This window comes from Aquarana catesbeiana, linkage group LG09, assembly GCF_042186555.1.
Source record: "Aquarana catesbeiana isolate 2022-GZ linkage group LG09, ASM4218655v1, whole genome shotgun sequence".
NCBI classification, from domain to species: Eukaryota; Metazoa; Chordata; class Amphibia; order Anura; family Ranidae; genus Aquarana; species Aquarana catesbeiana.
This window is the reverse complement of record NC_133332.1, coordinates 201,763,532-201,778,874: the sequence shown is the minus strand read 5'-3', so window position 1 is coordinate 201,778,874 and position 15,343 is coordinate 201,763,532.

Here is a 15,343-nt window from a genome sequence, read left to right as displayed (position 1 = left end):
AGGAATCTGTAGTAGTCTCCCGATTATCGACTATATTGGGAGGGGATTGGCGCAGGTGCGCTGTACTTACTTGGGGAATCTAGAACAGTTTTTTTTATTACCCTGTATTATGTAGGAGTTATCTTACAGTGTATATATGCCAATTTATTAATTAATTTTGAATGGAGTATGGAAAGATTTAAGCACCTGTCCAGTTTTTATTGCTGTCCCTGTGTAATGGGTAATGGGTTGCATGTTTCCTTTAGGTATAAGGCATATATATATATATATATATATATATATATATATATATATATACAGTATCTCACAAAAGTGAGTACACCCCTCACATTTTTGTAAATAATTTATTGTATCTTTTCATGTGACAACACTGAAGAAATGTCACTTTGCCTTAATGTAAAGTAGTGAGTGTACAGCTTGTCTAACAGTGTAAATTTGCTGTCCCACAAAACTCAACACACAGCCATTAATGTCTAAACCGCTGGCAACAAAAGTGATTACACCCCTGAGTGAAAATGTCCAAGTTGTGCCCAATTAGCCATTTCCCTCCCTGGTGTCATGTGACTCGTTAGTGTTACAAGGATCAGGTGTGAATGGGGAGTAGGCGTGTTAAATTTGGTGTTATCGCTCTCACTCTCTCATACTGTTCACTGGAAGTTTAATATGGCACCTCATGGCAAAGAACTCTCTGAGGATCTGAAAAAAAAAGTACTGTGGTTCTACATAAAGATGGCCTAGGCTATAAGAAGAGTGGCAAGTGGCAAGACCCTGAAACTGAGCTGTAGCATGGTGGCCAAGACTATACAGCGGTTTAACAGGACAGGTTCCACTCAGAACAGACCTCGCCATGGTCAACCAAAACAGTTGAGTGCGCGTCATATCCAGAAGTTGTCTTGGGGAAATCTTGCCTACAGTCAAACATGGTGGTGGGGGTGTCATGGTCTGGGGCTGCATGAGTGCTGCCAGCACTGGGGAGCTACAGTTCATTGAGGGAACCGTGATTGCCAATGTGTACTGTGACATACTAAAGCAGAGCATGATCCCCTCCCTTCAGAGACTGGGCCGCAGGGCAGTATTCCAACATGATAACAACCCCAAATACACCTCCAAGATGACCGCTGCCTTGCTAAAGAAGCTGAGGGTAAAGGCGATGAACTGGCCAAGCATGTCTCCAGACCTAAACCCTATTGAGCATCTGTGGGTCATCCTCAGACGGAAGGTGAAGGAGCACAAGGTCTCTAACATCCACCAGCTCTGTGATGTCGTCATGGAGGAGTTGAAGAGGACTCCAGTGGCAACCTGTGAAGCTCTGGTGAACTCCATGCCCAAGAGGGTTAAGGCAGTGCTGGAAAATAATGGTGGCCACACAAAATATTGACACTTTTGGGCCCAATTTGGACATTTTCAGTTAGGGGTATACTCACTTTTCTTTCCAGTGGATTAACGGCTGTGTGTTAATTTATTTTGAGGGGACAGCAAATTTACACTGTTATACAAGCTATACACTCACTACTTGTCACATGAAAAAATATAATAAAATATTTACAAAAATGTTATATATAAAATTTGACAGTGCAGTTAACTGGGATGGTGTATGTCGCCCAGGACTGTCAACTAGGCAGGTTGAGGGACTCCAGGGTGCTTGTTTAATTTGGAAAAGACTGTGTTTTCCATTACCTCTGTGGAAGTGTGGCCGCTTTAGATCTGAGGGGAAGATCTGAAAACGGGAGAAGCTCTGCTGATTTTATTATCCAATCATGTACAAGCAAAAATGCATTTTTTTTATTTTCCTTGCATGTCCCCCTCAAATCTACAGAGACTGCACTTCCAAGTGCACTTGCAGTGCACTTGTAGTGCAAATTTGTTTTGCCTTTAATAAATAAACCCCATTGTCTCTTCCTCTCCTGTCCTCTGCAAGGCTTCTGAGCTCAGGCCCACAAGTAAAAAGAAGCTCTGGACAGGCAGGCTCCTTCTGTTCCCAGGCTTCAGCTCCAAGCATAGGCCTCAGCTCAACTGCTTCTCACACACTCTCTCCAAACCATTGCCTGGGGGGAAAGGGAGATCGCTTGGCCCTCCCCAGATATTTATACTCCCCCCAGCATACACCAGTGGTAATACACTTCCTACTGGTTGACTAGGGGAAACATAAATATTCATAACTCAGTCTTACTGTAGCATCTCACACTATTGCCATAGGTATTAGTGACACCTACTGGCAGCATAGAGAAACCATGGCACCACTGAGTTTAGGGGTAAAACGAAATGAACAAATAAACTATAAATCAGTCTGGGCTAACTACCACCCAGCATGACTAAATTTAAATAATAGCCCTTACTTAAAGTGGATGTAAGCCCCATTCATGAAATTTGACCTGGGCTCATACATCTGCAGTGTTTTCCTATCTTTCTTCAAAACACTAAGCCACGTGGCTTTCTCCTGCTCCGTTCTTCTGTTATCAGCATGATAACTTCTGACAAGTTGTCCATCAATTGTGATAAAACCAAGCTGAAATTTGTGTCAGGGTGGGTGCTATAAATAGATTAGCAGAGAGTTGGTCTATTCACTGCTCTGCAAGTCTCTGCTTATGTGGAGGGGCGGGTGACTTTTCCTCCAAACAGTAGTCTTGCAGTGTATGGCAAGAATCTACACCCACAGGTGAATCAGGAAAAGAACATTCTAACAGGACATTCGCTTTCTAAACAGTATTTAAAGCTCAAGACAGCAGTAAAATTTATGCAGGAGGATTTGTTTCATCTCTGTGTATCATCTGAGGCTGTTAACTTCACTGGGTATAGGAGATGGTTTACATCCACTTTAACCACTTGCCGACCGCCGCACGACGATGTACGTCGACAGAGCGGCACGGGCAGGCAAAAGGGCTTACAGGTACGTCCTTGCCTGCCCGCGGGTGGGGGGTCCGATCGGACCCCCCCCCCCGGTGCCAGCGGCGGTCAGATCGAGGTCAGGGTCGATCAAAGGTGAGGGGGAGGCCATTCATTCGTGGCTCCCCCCTCGCGATCCCTCCTGGCCAATGACAAGCTTCCTCGGCTTCTGTGAATGTAAACAGAAGCGGAGGAAGTGATGTCATCTCTCCTCGAGCCGGTCTTTTCATCCCGGCGCAGAGGAGAGAAGACATCCAAGTAAGTGCACCAACACTACACTAACAGTAGAACACGCAGGCACACTTGTCACCCCCCTGTCACCCCCCAGTCACCCCCTGATCACCCCCCTGTACCCCCTGTCACTCTGACACCAATAGCAGGTTTTTCTGATTTATTGCATTGGTGTCAGTTTGTGTCAGTTACAAGTGTTAGGGCAGTTAGGTTAGCCCCCTTTAGGTCTAGGTTACCCCCCTTTAGGTCCAGGGTACCCCCCTAACCCCCCTAATAAAGTTTTAACCCCGTGATCACCCCCCGTCGCCAGTGTCACTAAGCGATCGTTTTTCTGATCGCTGTATTAGTGACACAGGTGACGCTAGTTAGGGAGGTAAGTATATAGGTTTGCTGTCAGTGTTTTATAGCGACAGGGACCCCCATATACTACCTACTAAAGGTTTTAACCCCTTGATTGCCCCCTAGTTAACCCTTTCACCAGTGATCACCATATAATTGTTACGGGTGACGCTGGTTAGTTGGTTTGTTTTTTGTAGTTTATTACAGTTTTAGGGCACCCGCCGTTTATTACCTTATAAAGGTTTAACCCCCTAATTGCCCGGCGGTGATAGAAGTTAAGTTTTTAGGATCAGATAAGGTCTGCGTCGCCCCAGGCAGCGTCAGGTTAGCACCAGTACCGCTAAAACCCACGCACGCAGCATACACCTCCCTTAGTGCTATAGTATCTGAACGGATCGATATCTGATCCGATCAGATCTATACTCCCCAGTAGTTTAGGGTCCCCCCAAAAAAACGCAGTGTTAGCGGGATCAGCCCAGATACCTGCTAGCACCTGCGGTTTGCCCCTCGGACCAGCCCAGCCCAGCCCAGCCCACCCAAGTGCAGTATCGATCGATAACTGTCACAAAACACTAAGCACACATAACTGCAGCGTTCGCAGAGTCAGGCCTGATCCCTGCGATCGCTAACAATTTTTTGGTAGCGCTTTGAATCAGTCGCTGACAGTCAGGAGCTTTTTTGCCTGTGAGTCTCACTAGTGTACCCCTAAATTTAGAGCCCAAAATGGCAAATCGAAGGTACACTAGTGAAGAGGCCTACACGTTTCTGAGCATGACAGATAGTGAAGAGGAAGTCACTCATCTGTCAAGTTCAGGCTCAGAATACGAACCTGTAGAGGACAGCGGCTCCATGACAGATAGCTCTGACAACGGAGTTGTGGTCCCTGCTAGGGTCAGGCGTACCAGACCCCGAACTTCTTCTTCTGTCCTTGAAGTGCAAGAACCGCAGGTCCCTTGTATGGAGCAGAGAAGTACTAGCGCCGCTATTCCTTCTGGTGAACTGGCAAGCACCAGCGGCCTAGTACACCCTGGTCGTACATCCAGCACTGCAGTATCACGTGGTGACGTGGCGAGTCCCATAAGTGCAGTTCAAGCTGGTGAGTTGGCAAGCACTAGTAGTGTCCCGCTGCCACCAAGAAGACGAACACAGGCCCGTCGTGCCCATAGTGCCCTTCCTGCTGCATTCGCCAATCCGAATTGGGTACCCACCACTTCTGCAGCACCCGTACTTCCCCCTTTCACTGGCCAACCCGGAATTCAGGTGGAAACAGTTGACTTTATGCCACTGGATTTGTATTCACTGTTTTTCACCGAAGATCTCTATAGATCTATTGTGGACCAAAGCAATTTATACGCTGGTCAACACATCGCCGCTAATCCCCAGTCCTCCCTTGCCAGAGATTGGAGACCAATTACGGTCTCCGAATTTAAGATCTTTCTGGGCCTTTCCCTCAACATGGGCATAACCAAAAAGAGTGAGTTGCGGTCATATTGGTCCACTGACCCAATTCACCATATGCCCGTGTTCTCTGCTTCCATGACCAGGGCACGATACGAGCAGATTTTGCGGTTCATGCACTTCAACGACAATGAACTCTGTCGTCCTCGTGGAGACCCTGCATACGATTGGCTCTACAAAATTCGGCCCCTCGTAAACCACTTCAACCAACGTTTTGCAGACTTGTTTACTCCCCATCAAGTTGTCTGCGTTGATGAGTCCCTGATTAAGTTTTCTGGCCGCTTGTCCTTCAAACAGTACCTTCCCAGCAAGCGTGCCAGATACGGGGTCAAGATGTATAAGCTCTGTGACAGGGCCACAGGCTATACATGTAGTTTTATGGTTTACGAGGGCAAAGATAGTCACGTAGAGCCGACAAACTGCCCTGACTACATAGGAAGCGCTGGCAAGATAGTGTGGGACTTGGTGTCACCCTTATTCGGAAAGGGGTACCACTTGTACGTGGACAATTATTATACGAGCGTGCCACTTTTTAGTCACCTTTTTGATCATCAAATTGGAGCATGTGGCACCGTGCGACCTAATCGCCGGGGCTTTCCCCAGCGGCTTGTAGAGTCCCGTCTTAGGCTGGGGGAGAGAGCCTGCTTGAAGTATAATAATTTGCTCGCTATGAAGTGGAGGGATAAGAAGAATGTTTTCGTTCTCACCTCCCTTCATGCAGACACGATGACCCAAATTACTACGGCGACTGGTGTTGTGGAGAAACCCCTCTGTGTCCACGAATACAACCTTAATATGGGAGGGGTGGACCTCAACGACCAGTTGTTGGCGCCCTACCTAATTGCCCGTAAGGCCAGAGGCTGGTACAAAAAAGTGTCTGTTTATTTATTTCAATTGGCTTTGCTGAACGCTCATGTGCTATACAGAGCTTCAGGACGGACTGGATCCTTCCTTAAATTCCAGGAAGAGATCGTCAGAGCCCTTCTGTTTCCAGACGGTGCTCCACCTCACCTTCCCAATCCAAATGCAGTAGGCCGGCTGCATGAGAGGCATTTTCCTTATGTCCTCCAGAGTACCCCTACCCAACGAGCCCCCCAAAGAAAATGTCGTGTCTGCAGAAAGCGCGGATTTAGACGTGACACTCGGTATTATTGTCCCTCCTGTCCTGGCAATCCTGGTCTTTGCATTGGTGAATGTTTTGAACGCTACCATACACTAGTTGAGTTTTAGCGTAGGGTACAGCACTGCACAGACTAGGACACACTTTCACAGGGTCTCCCAAGATGCCATCGCATTTTGAGAGACCCAAACCTGGAACCGTTACAGTTTTAAAAGTTACAGTTATAAAAAAAAAAAGTAAAAAAAAAAATACACAAAAAAAATATAAAATAAAAAAAAAACAAAAATAGTTGTCGTTTTATTGTTCTCTCTCTCTCTATTTTCTCTCTATTGTTCTGCTCTTTTTTACTGTATTCTATTCTGCAATGTTTTATTGTTATGTTTTATCATGTTTGCTTTTCAGGTATGTAATTTTTTTATAGTTTACTGTGTTTTAAACATTTTTTTGTTTTCAGGTACGCCATTCAGCTGCAGCGCGGATTTATTTATCTTGACAGCAACAGCGTTTGCTCCCACGATACATAAAGCCGTGACTCCAGCGCTGTCGGAGGTGATTTCACCACCACAGTTACATACTTCAACATATATGCCGAAGCGTGGGGGCAGAAGTGGGTGGAGGAGCGATTTGCTCCTGCCTTTTGCGGGAGGATGCCCCCATGCTTCGGCATATATATATTTTAGGTAGGCACAGGTTGCGTTAAATGTTTTATTTTTTACTATGTTTTTTTTTTTGTATTTGCTTTGCAGGTATGGTAAGTATTACTGTTATACTGTAATGTTACTTTGTTTTTTGTTAACCATCATTTGCTTAGCAGGTACGCCATTCAGTTGCAGCGCGGATTTATTTATCTTGACAGCAACAGCGTTTGCTCCCACGATACATAAAGCCGTGACTCCAGCGCTGTCGGAGGTGATTTCACCACCACAGTTACATACTTCAGCATATATGCCGAAGCGTGGGGGCAGAAGTGGGTGGAGGAGCGATTTGCTCCTGCCTTTTGCGGGAGGATGCCCCCATGCTTCGGCATATATATATTTTAGGTAGGCACAGGTTGCGTTAAATGTTTTATTTTTTACTATGTTTTTTTTTTGTATTTGCTTTGCAGGTATGGTAAGTATTACTGTTATACTGTAATGTTACTTTGTTTTTTGTTAACCATCATTTGCTTAGCAGGTACGCCATTCAGTTGCAGCGCGGATTTATTTATCTTGACAGCAACAGCGTTTGCTCCCACGATACATAAAGCCGTGACTCCAGCGCTGTCGGAGGTGATTTCACCACCACAGTTACATACTTCAGCATATATGCCGAAGCGTGGGGGCAGCAGTGGGTGGAGGAGCAATTTGCTCCTGCCTTTTGCGGGAGGATGCCCCCATGCTTCGGCATATATAAATGGTGCATGTATGCCCATCATTAGAAGTGGGTGGATGAAGGGAGGTATTCTAATGGTGGGCATACCCACCGATCAATATCTTTTTTTCGTTCAGCCCACAGGCTGCATGAAAAAAAAGTTTACAATATATGCCCAACAAGGACCAGCAACGTACTGGTATGTTGCTGGACTTTGAGTGGTTATACCTCGGATGACGTCTTGATGACGAAACGCATAAGGCGTGGCCTTGTGATACGTACACGTCACTATCTCTTTGTGTTTGTTCCGGTTTCCAGCTGTGGGCGGTGGAACGCACGCCACACCACGCTGCTCAACAGCTGAGATCCGGGATCTGGAGCATTGTCAGCTCTGGTGCTTTCTACACTGATTTTATACTTTTTACTACGTTTGTCAAGGACTTTTAATAAAATCGTATTTTTGTGGAGTTACGCTATGAAGTTTCCTTCTTCCTCACTTTATATGGATGTTTGCTACTGGGGATATTACTAAGGATACTATACCCCTGGACGGAGGAACGCTCCTTGGACTCGCCACCGCGGGATTTTTCCATACATGCCTTTACCCCTGCAGGGGTGAGGTAGTCCGGTGAGTGCAAGCACGAGTGGGGGTGTAATGGAGGACGGGGACTATATCAGTTAAAGCGGAGATCACGTTTTTTCCACCATAAGGACACATCTCTGGGACTTGGAACTTGGACATTTATGTTTCACACTTTTTATATACATTTTTAATTTTCAATTTTTATGCACACTTGCTGGGGATTTCTTTTATTTTTTATGCTATAATTGTCTACCTGACTTGCCAATAATATTTTGATTGTCACAATTGTTCATCCACTTGCGGGCATAATTTATTTCTTTTTTATATACTCATATGGAAGTTGATTTATTTGAGGTTAAAGCACATTTACATATCTGTCTAGAAGCACTATTGCACTTTACTGCTTTTTCTGCCAGGGTTACTGGTTGTATTTTATACACTTTACATTTGGGGTATATTTCTTCACGCACACATGGGCATTTGATTAATTGGTATTAAGGCATATTTTTAGGAGCCCGTTGCACTTTATTATTATCTACTAAGGGTATTGTTTATATTTGGTACACCACAGCCCTTGTTACGTATTGTTCACACGCATCACCTCTTTTACAAGTATTTCCGTTTTATATTCTTCTATGCACATATAGCTGGACAGCGCCAATTCCCCTGCTTAGAATATTATCCATTTTAGATATCACCTCGGTGATATTCATTTATTAGGGGGGCAGCAGTCCCTTTTCTTCTTATCCTAAGCGCGGAATTACTGTCATACATATACCAGAATGATGCCTGCAGGTTTAGGTATCATCTTGGTATCATTCTTTTCAGCCAGCGGTCGGCTTTCATGTAAAAGCAATCCTAGCGGCTAATTAGTCTCTAGACTGCTTTTACAAGCAGTGGGAGGAAATGCCCCCCCCACCGTCTTCCATGTTTTTCTCTGGCTCTCCTGTCCCAACAGGGAACCTGAGAATGCAGCCGGTGATTCGGCCAGCTGACCATAGAGCTGATCAGAAACCAGAATGGCTCCAAACATCTCTATGGCCTAAGAATCCGGAAGCTACGAGCATTTCATGACTTAGATTTTGCCGGATGTAAACAGCGCCATTGGGAAATTGGGAAAGCATTTTATCACACCGATCTTGGTGTGGTCAGATGCTTTGAGAGCAGAGGAGAGATCTAGGGTCTAATAGACCCCAATTTTTTCAAAAAAGAGTACCTGTCACTACCTATTGCTATCGTAGGGGATATTTACATTCCCTGAGATAACAATAAAAATGATTAAAAAAAAATAAAAATGAAAGGAACAGTTTAAAAATAAGATAAAAAATCAAAAAATTAATAAAAAAAAAAAAAAAAGCACCCCTGTCCCCCCCTGCTCTCGCGCAAAGGCGAACGCAAGCGTCGGTCTGGCGTCAAATGTAAACAGCAATTGCACCATGCATGTGAGGTATCACCGTGAAGGTCAGATCGAGGGCAGTAATTTTAGCAGTAGACCTCCTCTGTAAATCTAAAGTGGTAACCTGTAAAGGCTTTTAAAGGCTTTTAAAAATGTATTTAGTTTGTCGCCACTGCACGTTTGTGCGCAATTTTAAAGCATGTCATGTTTGGTATCCATGTACTCGGCCTAAGATCATCTTTTTTATTTCATCAAACATTTGGGCAATATAGTGTGTTTTAGTGCATTAACATTTTAAAAAGTGTGTTTTTTCCCCAAAAAATGCGTTTGAAAAATCGCTGCGCAAATACTGTGTGAAAAAAAAAATTGAAACACCCACCATTTTAATCTGTAGGGCATTTGCTTTTAAAAAAATATATAATGTTTGGGGGTTCAAAGTAATTTTCTTGCAAAAAAAAATAATTTTTTCATGTAAACAAAAAGTGTCAGAAAGGGCTTTGTCTTCAAGTGGTTAGAAGAGTGGGTGATGTGTGACATAAGCTTCTAAATGTTGTGCATAAAATGCCAGGACAGTTCAAAACCCCCCCAAATGACCCCATTTTGGAAAGTAGACACCCCAAGCTATTTGCTGAGAGGCATGTCGAGCCCATGGAATATTTTATATTGTGACACAAGTTGCGGGAAAAAGACAAATTTTTTTTTTTTTTTGCAGTTTTTACTAAATGATATATTGCTCAAACATGCCATGGGAATATGTGAAATTACACCCCAAAATACATTCTGTTGCCTCTCCTGAGTATGGGGATACCACATGTGTGAGACTTTTTGGGAGCCTAGCCGCGTACGGGACCCCGAAAACCAAGCACCGCCTTCAGGCTTTCTAAGGGCGTAAATTTTTGATTTCACTCTTCACTGCCTATCACAGTTTCGGAGGCCATGGAATGGCCAGATGGCACAAACTCCCCCCAAATGACCCCATTTTGGAAAATAGACACCCAAAGCTATTTGCTGAGAGGTATAGTGAGTATTTTGCAGACCTCACTTTTTGTCACAAACTTTTGAAAATTGAAAAAAGAAAAAAAAAAAAAGTTTTTCTTGTCTTTCTTCATTTTCAAAAACAAATGAGAGCTGCAAAATACTCACCATGCCTCTCAGCAAATAGCTTGGGGTGTCTACTTTCCAAAATGGGGTCATTTTGGGGCGGTTTTGTGCTATCTTGGCATTTTATGGCCTTCAAAACTGTGATGGGTAGTAAGGAGTGAACTCAAAAATTAACGCTCTTAGAAATCCTGAAGGCGGTGATTGGATTTCGGGGCCCCGTATGAAGCTAGGCTCCCAAAAAGTGCCACTAATGTGGTATCCCCGTACTCAGGAGAAGCAGCAGAATGTATTTTGGGGTGTAATTCCACATATGCCCATGGCATGTTTGAGCAATATATCATTTAGTGACAACTTTGTGCAAAAAAAAAAAAAAATGTCACTTTCCCGCAACTTGTGTCAAAATATAAAATATTCCATGGACTCATCATGCCTCTCAGCAAATAGCTTGGGGTGTCTTCTTTCCAAAATGGGGTCATTTGGGGGGGTTTTGTGCCATCTGGGCATTTTATGGCCTTCAAAAATGTGATAGGTAGTGAGGAGTGAAATCACAACTTTACGCCCTTAGAAATCCTGAAGGCGGTACTGGGTTTTCAGGGCCCCGTACGCGGCTAGGCTCCCAAAAAGTCCCACACATGTGGTATCCCCATACTCAGGAGAAGCAGCTAAATGTATTTTGGGGTGCGATTCCACATATGCACATGGCCTGTGTGAGCAATATATCATTTAGTGACAACTTTGTGCAAAAAAAAAAAAAAATTGTCACATTCCCGCAACTTGTGTCAAAAAATAAAATATTCCATGGACTCAACATGCCTCTCAGCAAATAGCTTGGGGTGTCTACTTTCCAAAATGGGGTCATTTGGGGGGGTTTTGTGCCATCTTGGCATTTTATGGCATTCAAAACTGTGATAGGTAGTGAGGAGTGAAATCAAAAATTTATGCCCTTTGAAATCCTGAAGGCGGTGCTTGGTTTTCGGGGACCCGTACGCGGCTAGGCTCCCAAAAAGTCCCACACATTTGGTATCCCCGTACTCAGGAGAAGCAGCTGAATGTATTTTGGGGTGTAATTCCACATATGCCCATGGCATGTTTGAGCAATATATCATTTAGTGACAACTTTTTGTATTTTTTTTTTTTGTCATTATTCAATCACTTGGGACAAAAAAAATAAATATTCAATGGGTTCAACATGCCTCTCAGCAATTTCCTTGGGGTGTCTACTTTCCAAAATGGGGTCATTTGGGGGGGGGTTTGTACTGCCCTGACACTTTAGCACCTCATGAAATGACATAGGCAGTCATAAACTAAAAGCTGTGTAAATTCCAGAAAATGTACCCTAGTTTGTAGGCGCTATAACTTTTGCGCAAACCAATAAATATATGCTTATTGACATTTTTTTTTACCAAAGACATGTGGCCGAATACATTTTGGCCTAAATGTATGACTAAAATTGATTTTAATGGATTTTTTTTATAACAAAAAGTAGAAAATATCATTTTTTTTCAAAATTTTCGGTCTTTTTCCGTTTATAGCGCAAAAAATAAAAGCGGCAGAGGTGATCAAATACCATCAAAATAAAGCTCTAATTGTGGGAAGAAAAGGACGCAAATTTCGTTTGGGTACAGCATTGCATGACCGCGCAATTAGCAGTTAAAGTGACGCAGTGCCAAATTGTAAAAAGTGCTCTGGTCAGGAAGGGGGTAAATCCTTCCGGGGCTGAAGTGGTTAAGACAGGTTGCTACATATAATTGGTTCAGTGGGAGTAGCAAGGAAAGTCAAAGATTAACACATCCTCACCCCAAGATTTGAAATGGAGAAATAAATGAACTTTATCTGTGACAAGCATTCAATTGGTTAAGCTCTGGAGTGTCTGAAGGATAGTGGAAAAATTATGATTGTTATGAAAAAAACTTTATTATAATCTGGTTGAACAGAGGCTGCCGACAAGAATTAGTGCTCATGTATTCACACTCTTCAGGGGAAAGCCAGAAGGAAGATACCCCTTTGTGGGGAATGAAGAGTCAAGTGCAAAAAACGATTTAAATTCAGATATGAACCAGGCGAGGTAAAATAACCAGATGTGGTTCCACTTCTAATGTAAGGTAATGCACCATGAAGACTGGATTAGAAGTTGTAGGTGAAATGCCCAGTCATGGAATGCTTAATGCTTGCACTCTAATAGGGGACTAGCCCTGTTTTCTTTGAAAAGATACTTAGTTCCTTGATAACACAGTGGCGGCTGGTGCTCAAAATTTTTTTGGGGGGGGGGGATTCTGAAAAATACTTAAAAAAAAAACAATTGCAGCCTCACTGTGCCTATCAAATTCAGCGACTTTGCCCATCAAATGCAGCCATTGTGCCCAACAATTGCAGCCACTGTGCCCAACAAATGCAGCCACTGTGCCCATCATATGCAGCCACTGTGCCCATCAAATACAGCCACTGTACCCATCATATGCAGCCACTGTGCCCATCAAATGCAGCCACTGTGCCCATCAAATACAGACACTTTGCCATCAAATGCAGCCCCTGTGCCCATCATATGCAACCACTGTGCCCATCAAATACAGTCACTGTGCCCATCATGTGCAGCCACTGTGCCCATCATGTGCAGCCACTGTGCCCATCATGTGCAGCCACTGTTCCCACCAAATATAGTCACTATGCCCATCATGTGCAGCCATTGTGCCCATCATATGCAGCCACTGTGCCCACCAACCCCCCCACTTGCGCGACTCGTGGCTCTGACAGCACACTTGCCCCCCGTCTCTGGGCTCTGACAGAGGCAGCCCCCCTTGAAGCTTGCAGCTCTAACAGCACCCCATCATGGGGCTCATGGCTCTGGCAACACCCCCAACCTCCCCGCGCGTGGCTCTGACAAACCCCCTGTGGTCAGGCATTTACCGCCAGGCAGCAGCTCCTCTCCAAGTGCACCAGAGCGGCGGCGACCTCCACTCCAGCGTGTGTCTCCTCCACTCCAATAGAGTAGCCTGGCACTTTGGCCAATCAGGAAACAGGTCTGACACCCTGCCTCCTGATTGGCGGGGAGGAAGATTAGTGCGAAAATTAATTTGCTATCGTCACACAATTGGGTGGGATCAGGGCGCACTCTCTGCGCCCCGAGCCCACCCTATTTTGAAGCCTATTAGAGCCGCCATAGGAACCCATGCGTCCAGCGTCCTGAAAGGGGCCGGGCGCATGGATGGGGGCGGCGCCCGTGCGCCCACTGCATTAAAGCATTGTGAAATATAATTGTTGTGTTTAATGTTCAGTAAAACGTGTTTGCAAACCACTACGTGGGACAGCGTTCTCTCTTCTTTCTCTGAGTGAGCAGTTTGCTTATATCTGAAGAATCACATAGGTCTGATAATAAGCTCTGTGAGAAGGGATTGCTGCCCTGTACAAGAGAGGACACTGTGTTGGAGCTAAGCTCTGGGTTCACCATTAACCGGGACAGGCTAACTGCTTGAGTCTGCAGCACCCTACTGGCCTGGGTGGAGTGTCAGCGACTTGTGCACTGCCTGGAGCTACCGGTAATAGAGAGGCCTCTCGATAAAAGATGTTTCCCTGACAGTATTGTACTATGCAAGACACTCCTATTTAAGACACTTTCTAGATAGTGCTTGCAGGTTCTGAGGCGTTGGCAAACCTGCTGGTTGAAGGGAAGCGGGGTCACATATGTTGCAGTTGGGAAGAACCATCCTCTCTGTCCTGACCTTTGTCCCTGTTACAGACAGTAACAGGTAATCAAATATTTCCCCCCCCCGGCGGTATTTCTGAGTGTGGCTCGGGGTGAGATTTCAGTACCAGTAGCGGTAAACCCGAGCCACACTTGGGATCGCATCGCTGGATCCTGAGAGAGGTTACATACCTTGTCCCCGGAATCCCGCGATTAACTGTGTACAGCGGCCGGATCTTCCGCCCGATTCACTGTGTGCTCTGTGTGCCCTGGCTTCCGTTCCCTGCCAGTGTCGTGACGCAGGAGGGTGGAACCAGTGGCAAATTCAAAATGTATAAAGCACAACACACACTGATACATTGTAATCCTATTGGATTACATTACTAAATAAAATAAAATTGACCTTAGTTTGCCCCCCAGTGCTTTATCCAGTGCCCTTGCCTGCAGTTTTACTGTCCAGAAACTGCAGAATGACCATGGCATCAAAAAAGTGTGCCTCTACTTCAAAAGCAGCATATGACCCGCTGGAAAACAGCGTCAGTGATACAGAATTGCTTGCAGAATTGAGTGATAGCGATTCGTGGGGAAGTTCGTCATCAGGCACGGAAAGCGATTTCAACGATGATCCTGTGACTGTGCCCAGTGATGTGCGGACTTGGTGCTCGATTGACTGCGGTACGGAGTATGTAGCGCCCCCAAGATTTCCATTTACCGTAGCACCCGGTATCAAAGTGGAGGTTGAAGATGACAACCCCTTGGGATACCTCCAACTCTTTTTGACAGATGAGGTTATAGAAAAAATTGTTACAGAGACAAATCGGTACCAGGAGCAATAAGCTGCTATACCTCAGAGGTTTTCAAGGAGCAGAAAGTGAGAACCAGTGACCAAAGAGGACATCTGGAAGTTTCTGGGCCTAATTATTCTTCAGGGAGTGGTGGGGAAACCCCTGCAGAAGTGGTACTGGACAACCAACAAATTACTAGCCACTCCTTTTTTTGGCACGGTCATGTCGGAGTATAAATTTTCTCTGATAATGAAATATCTGCACTTTTAAAAAAATGAAGAATTTGATTATCGACGAAAGTCTAATGGCCTACAAAGGAAGACTCAGTTGGATACAGTATATCGCGTCTAAGAGAGCACGATTTGGCATAAAATCATTCATGCTCTGTGAATCCAGCACTGGTTACATATGGAATTTG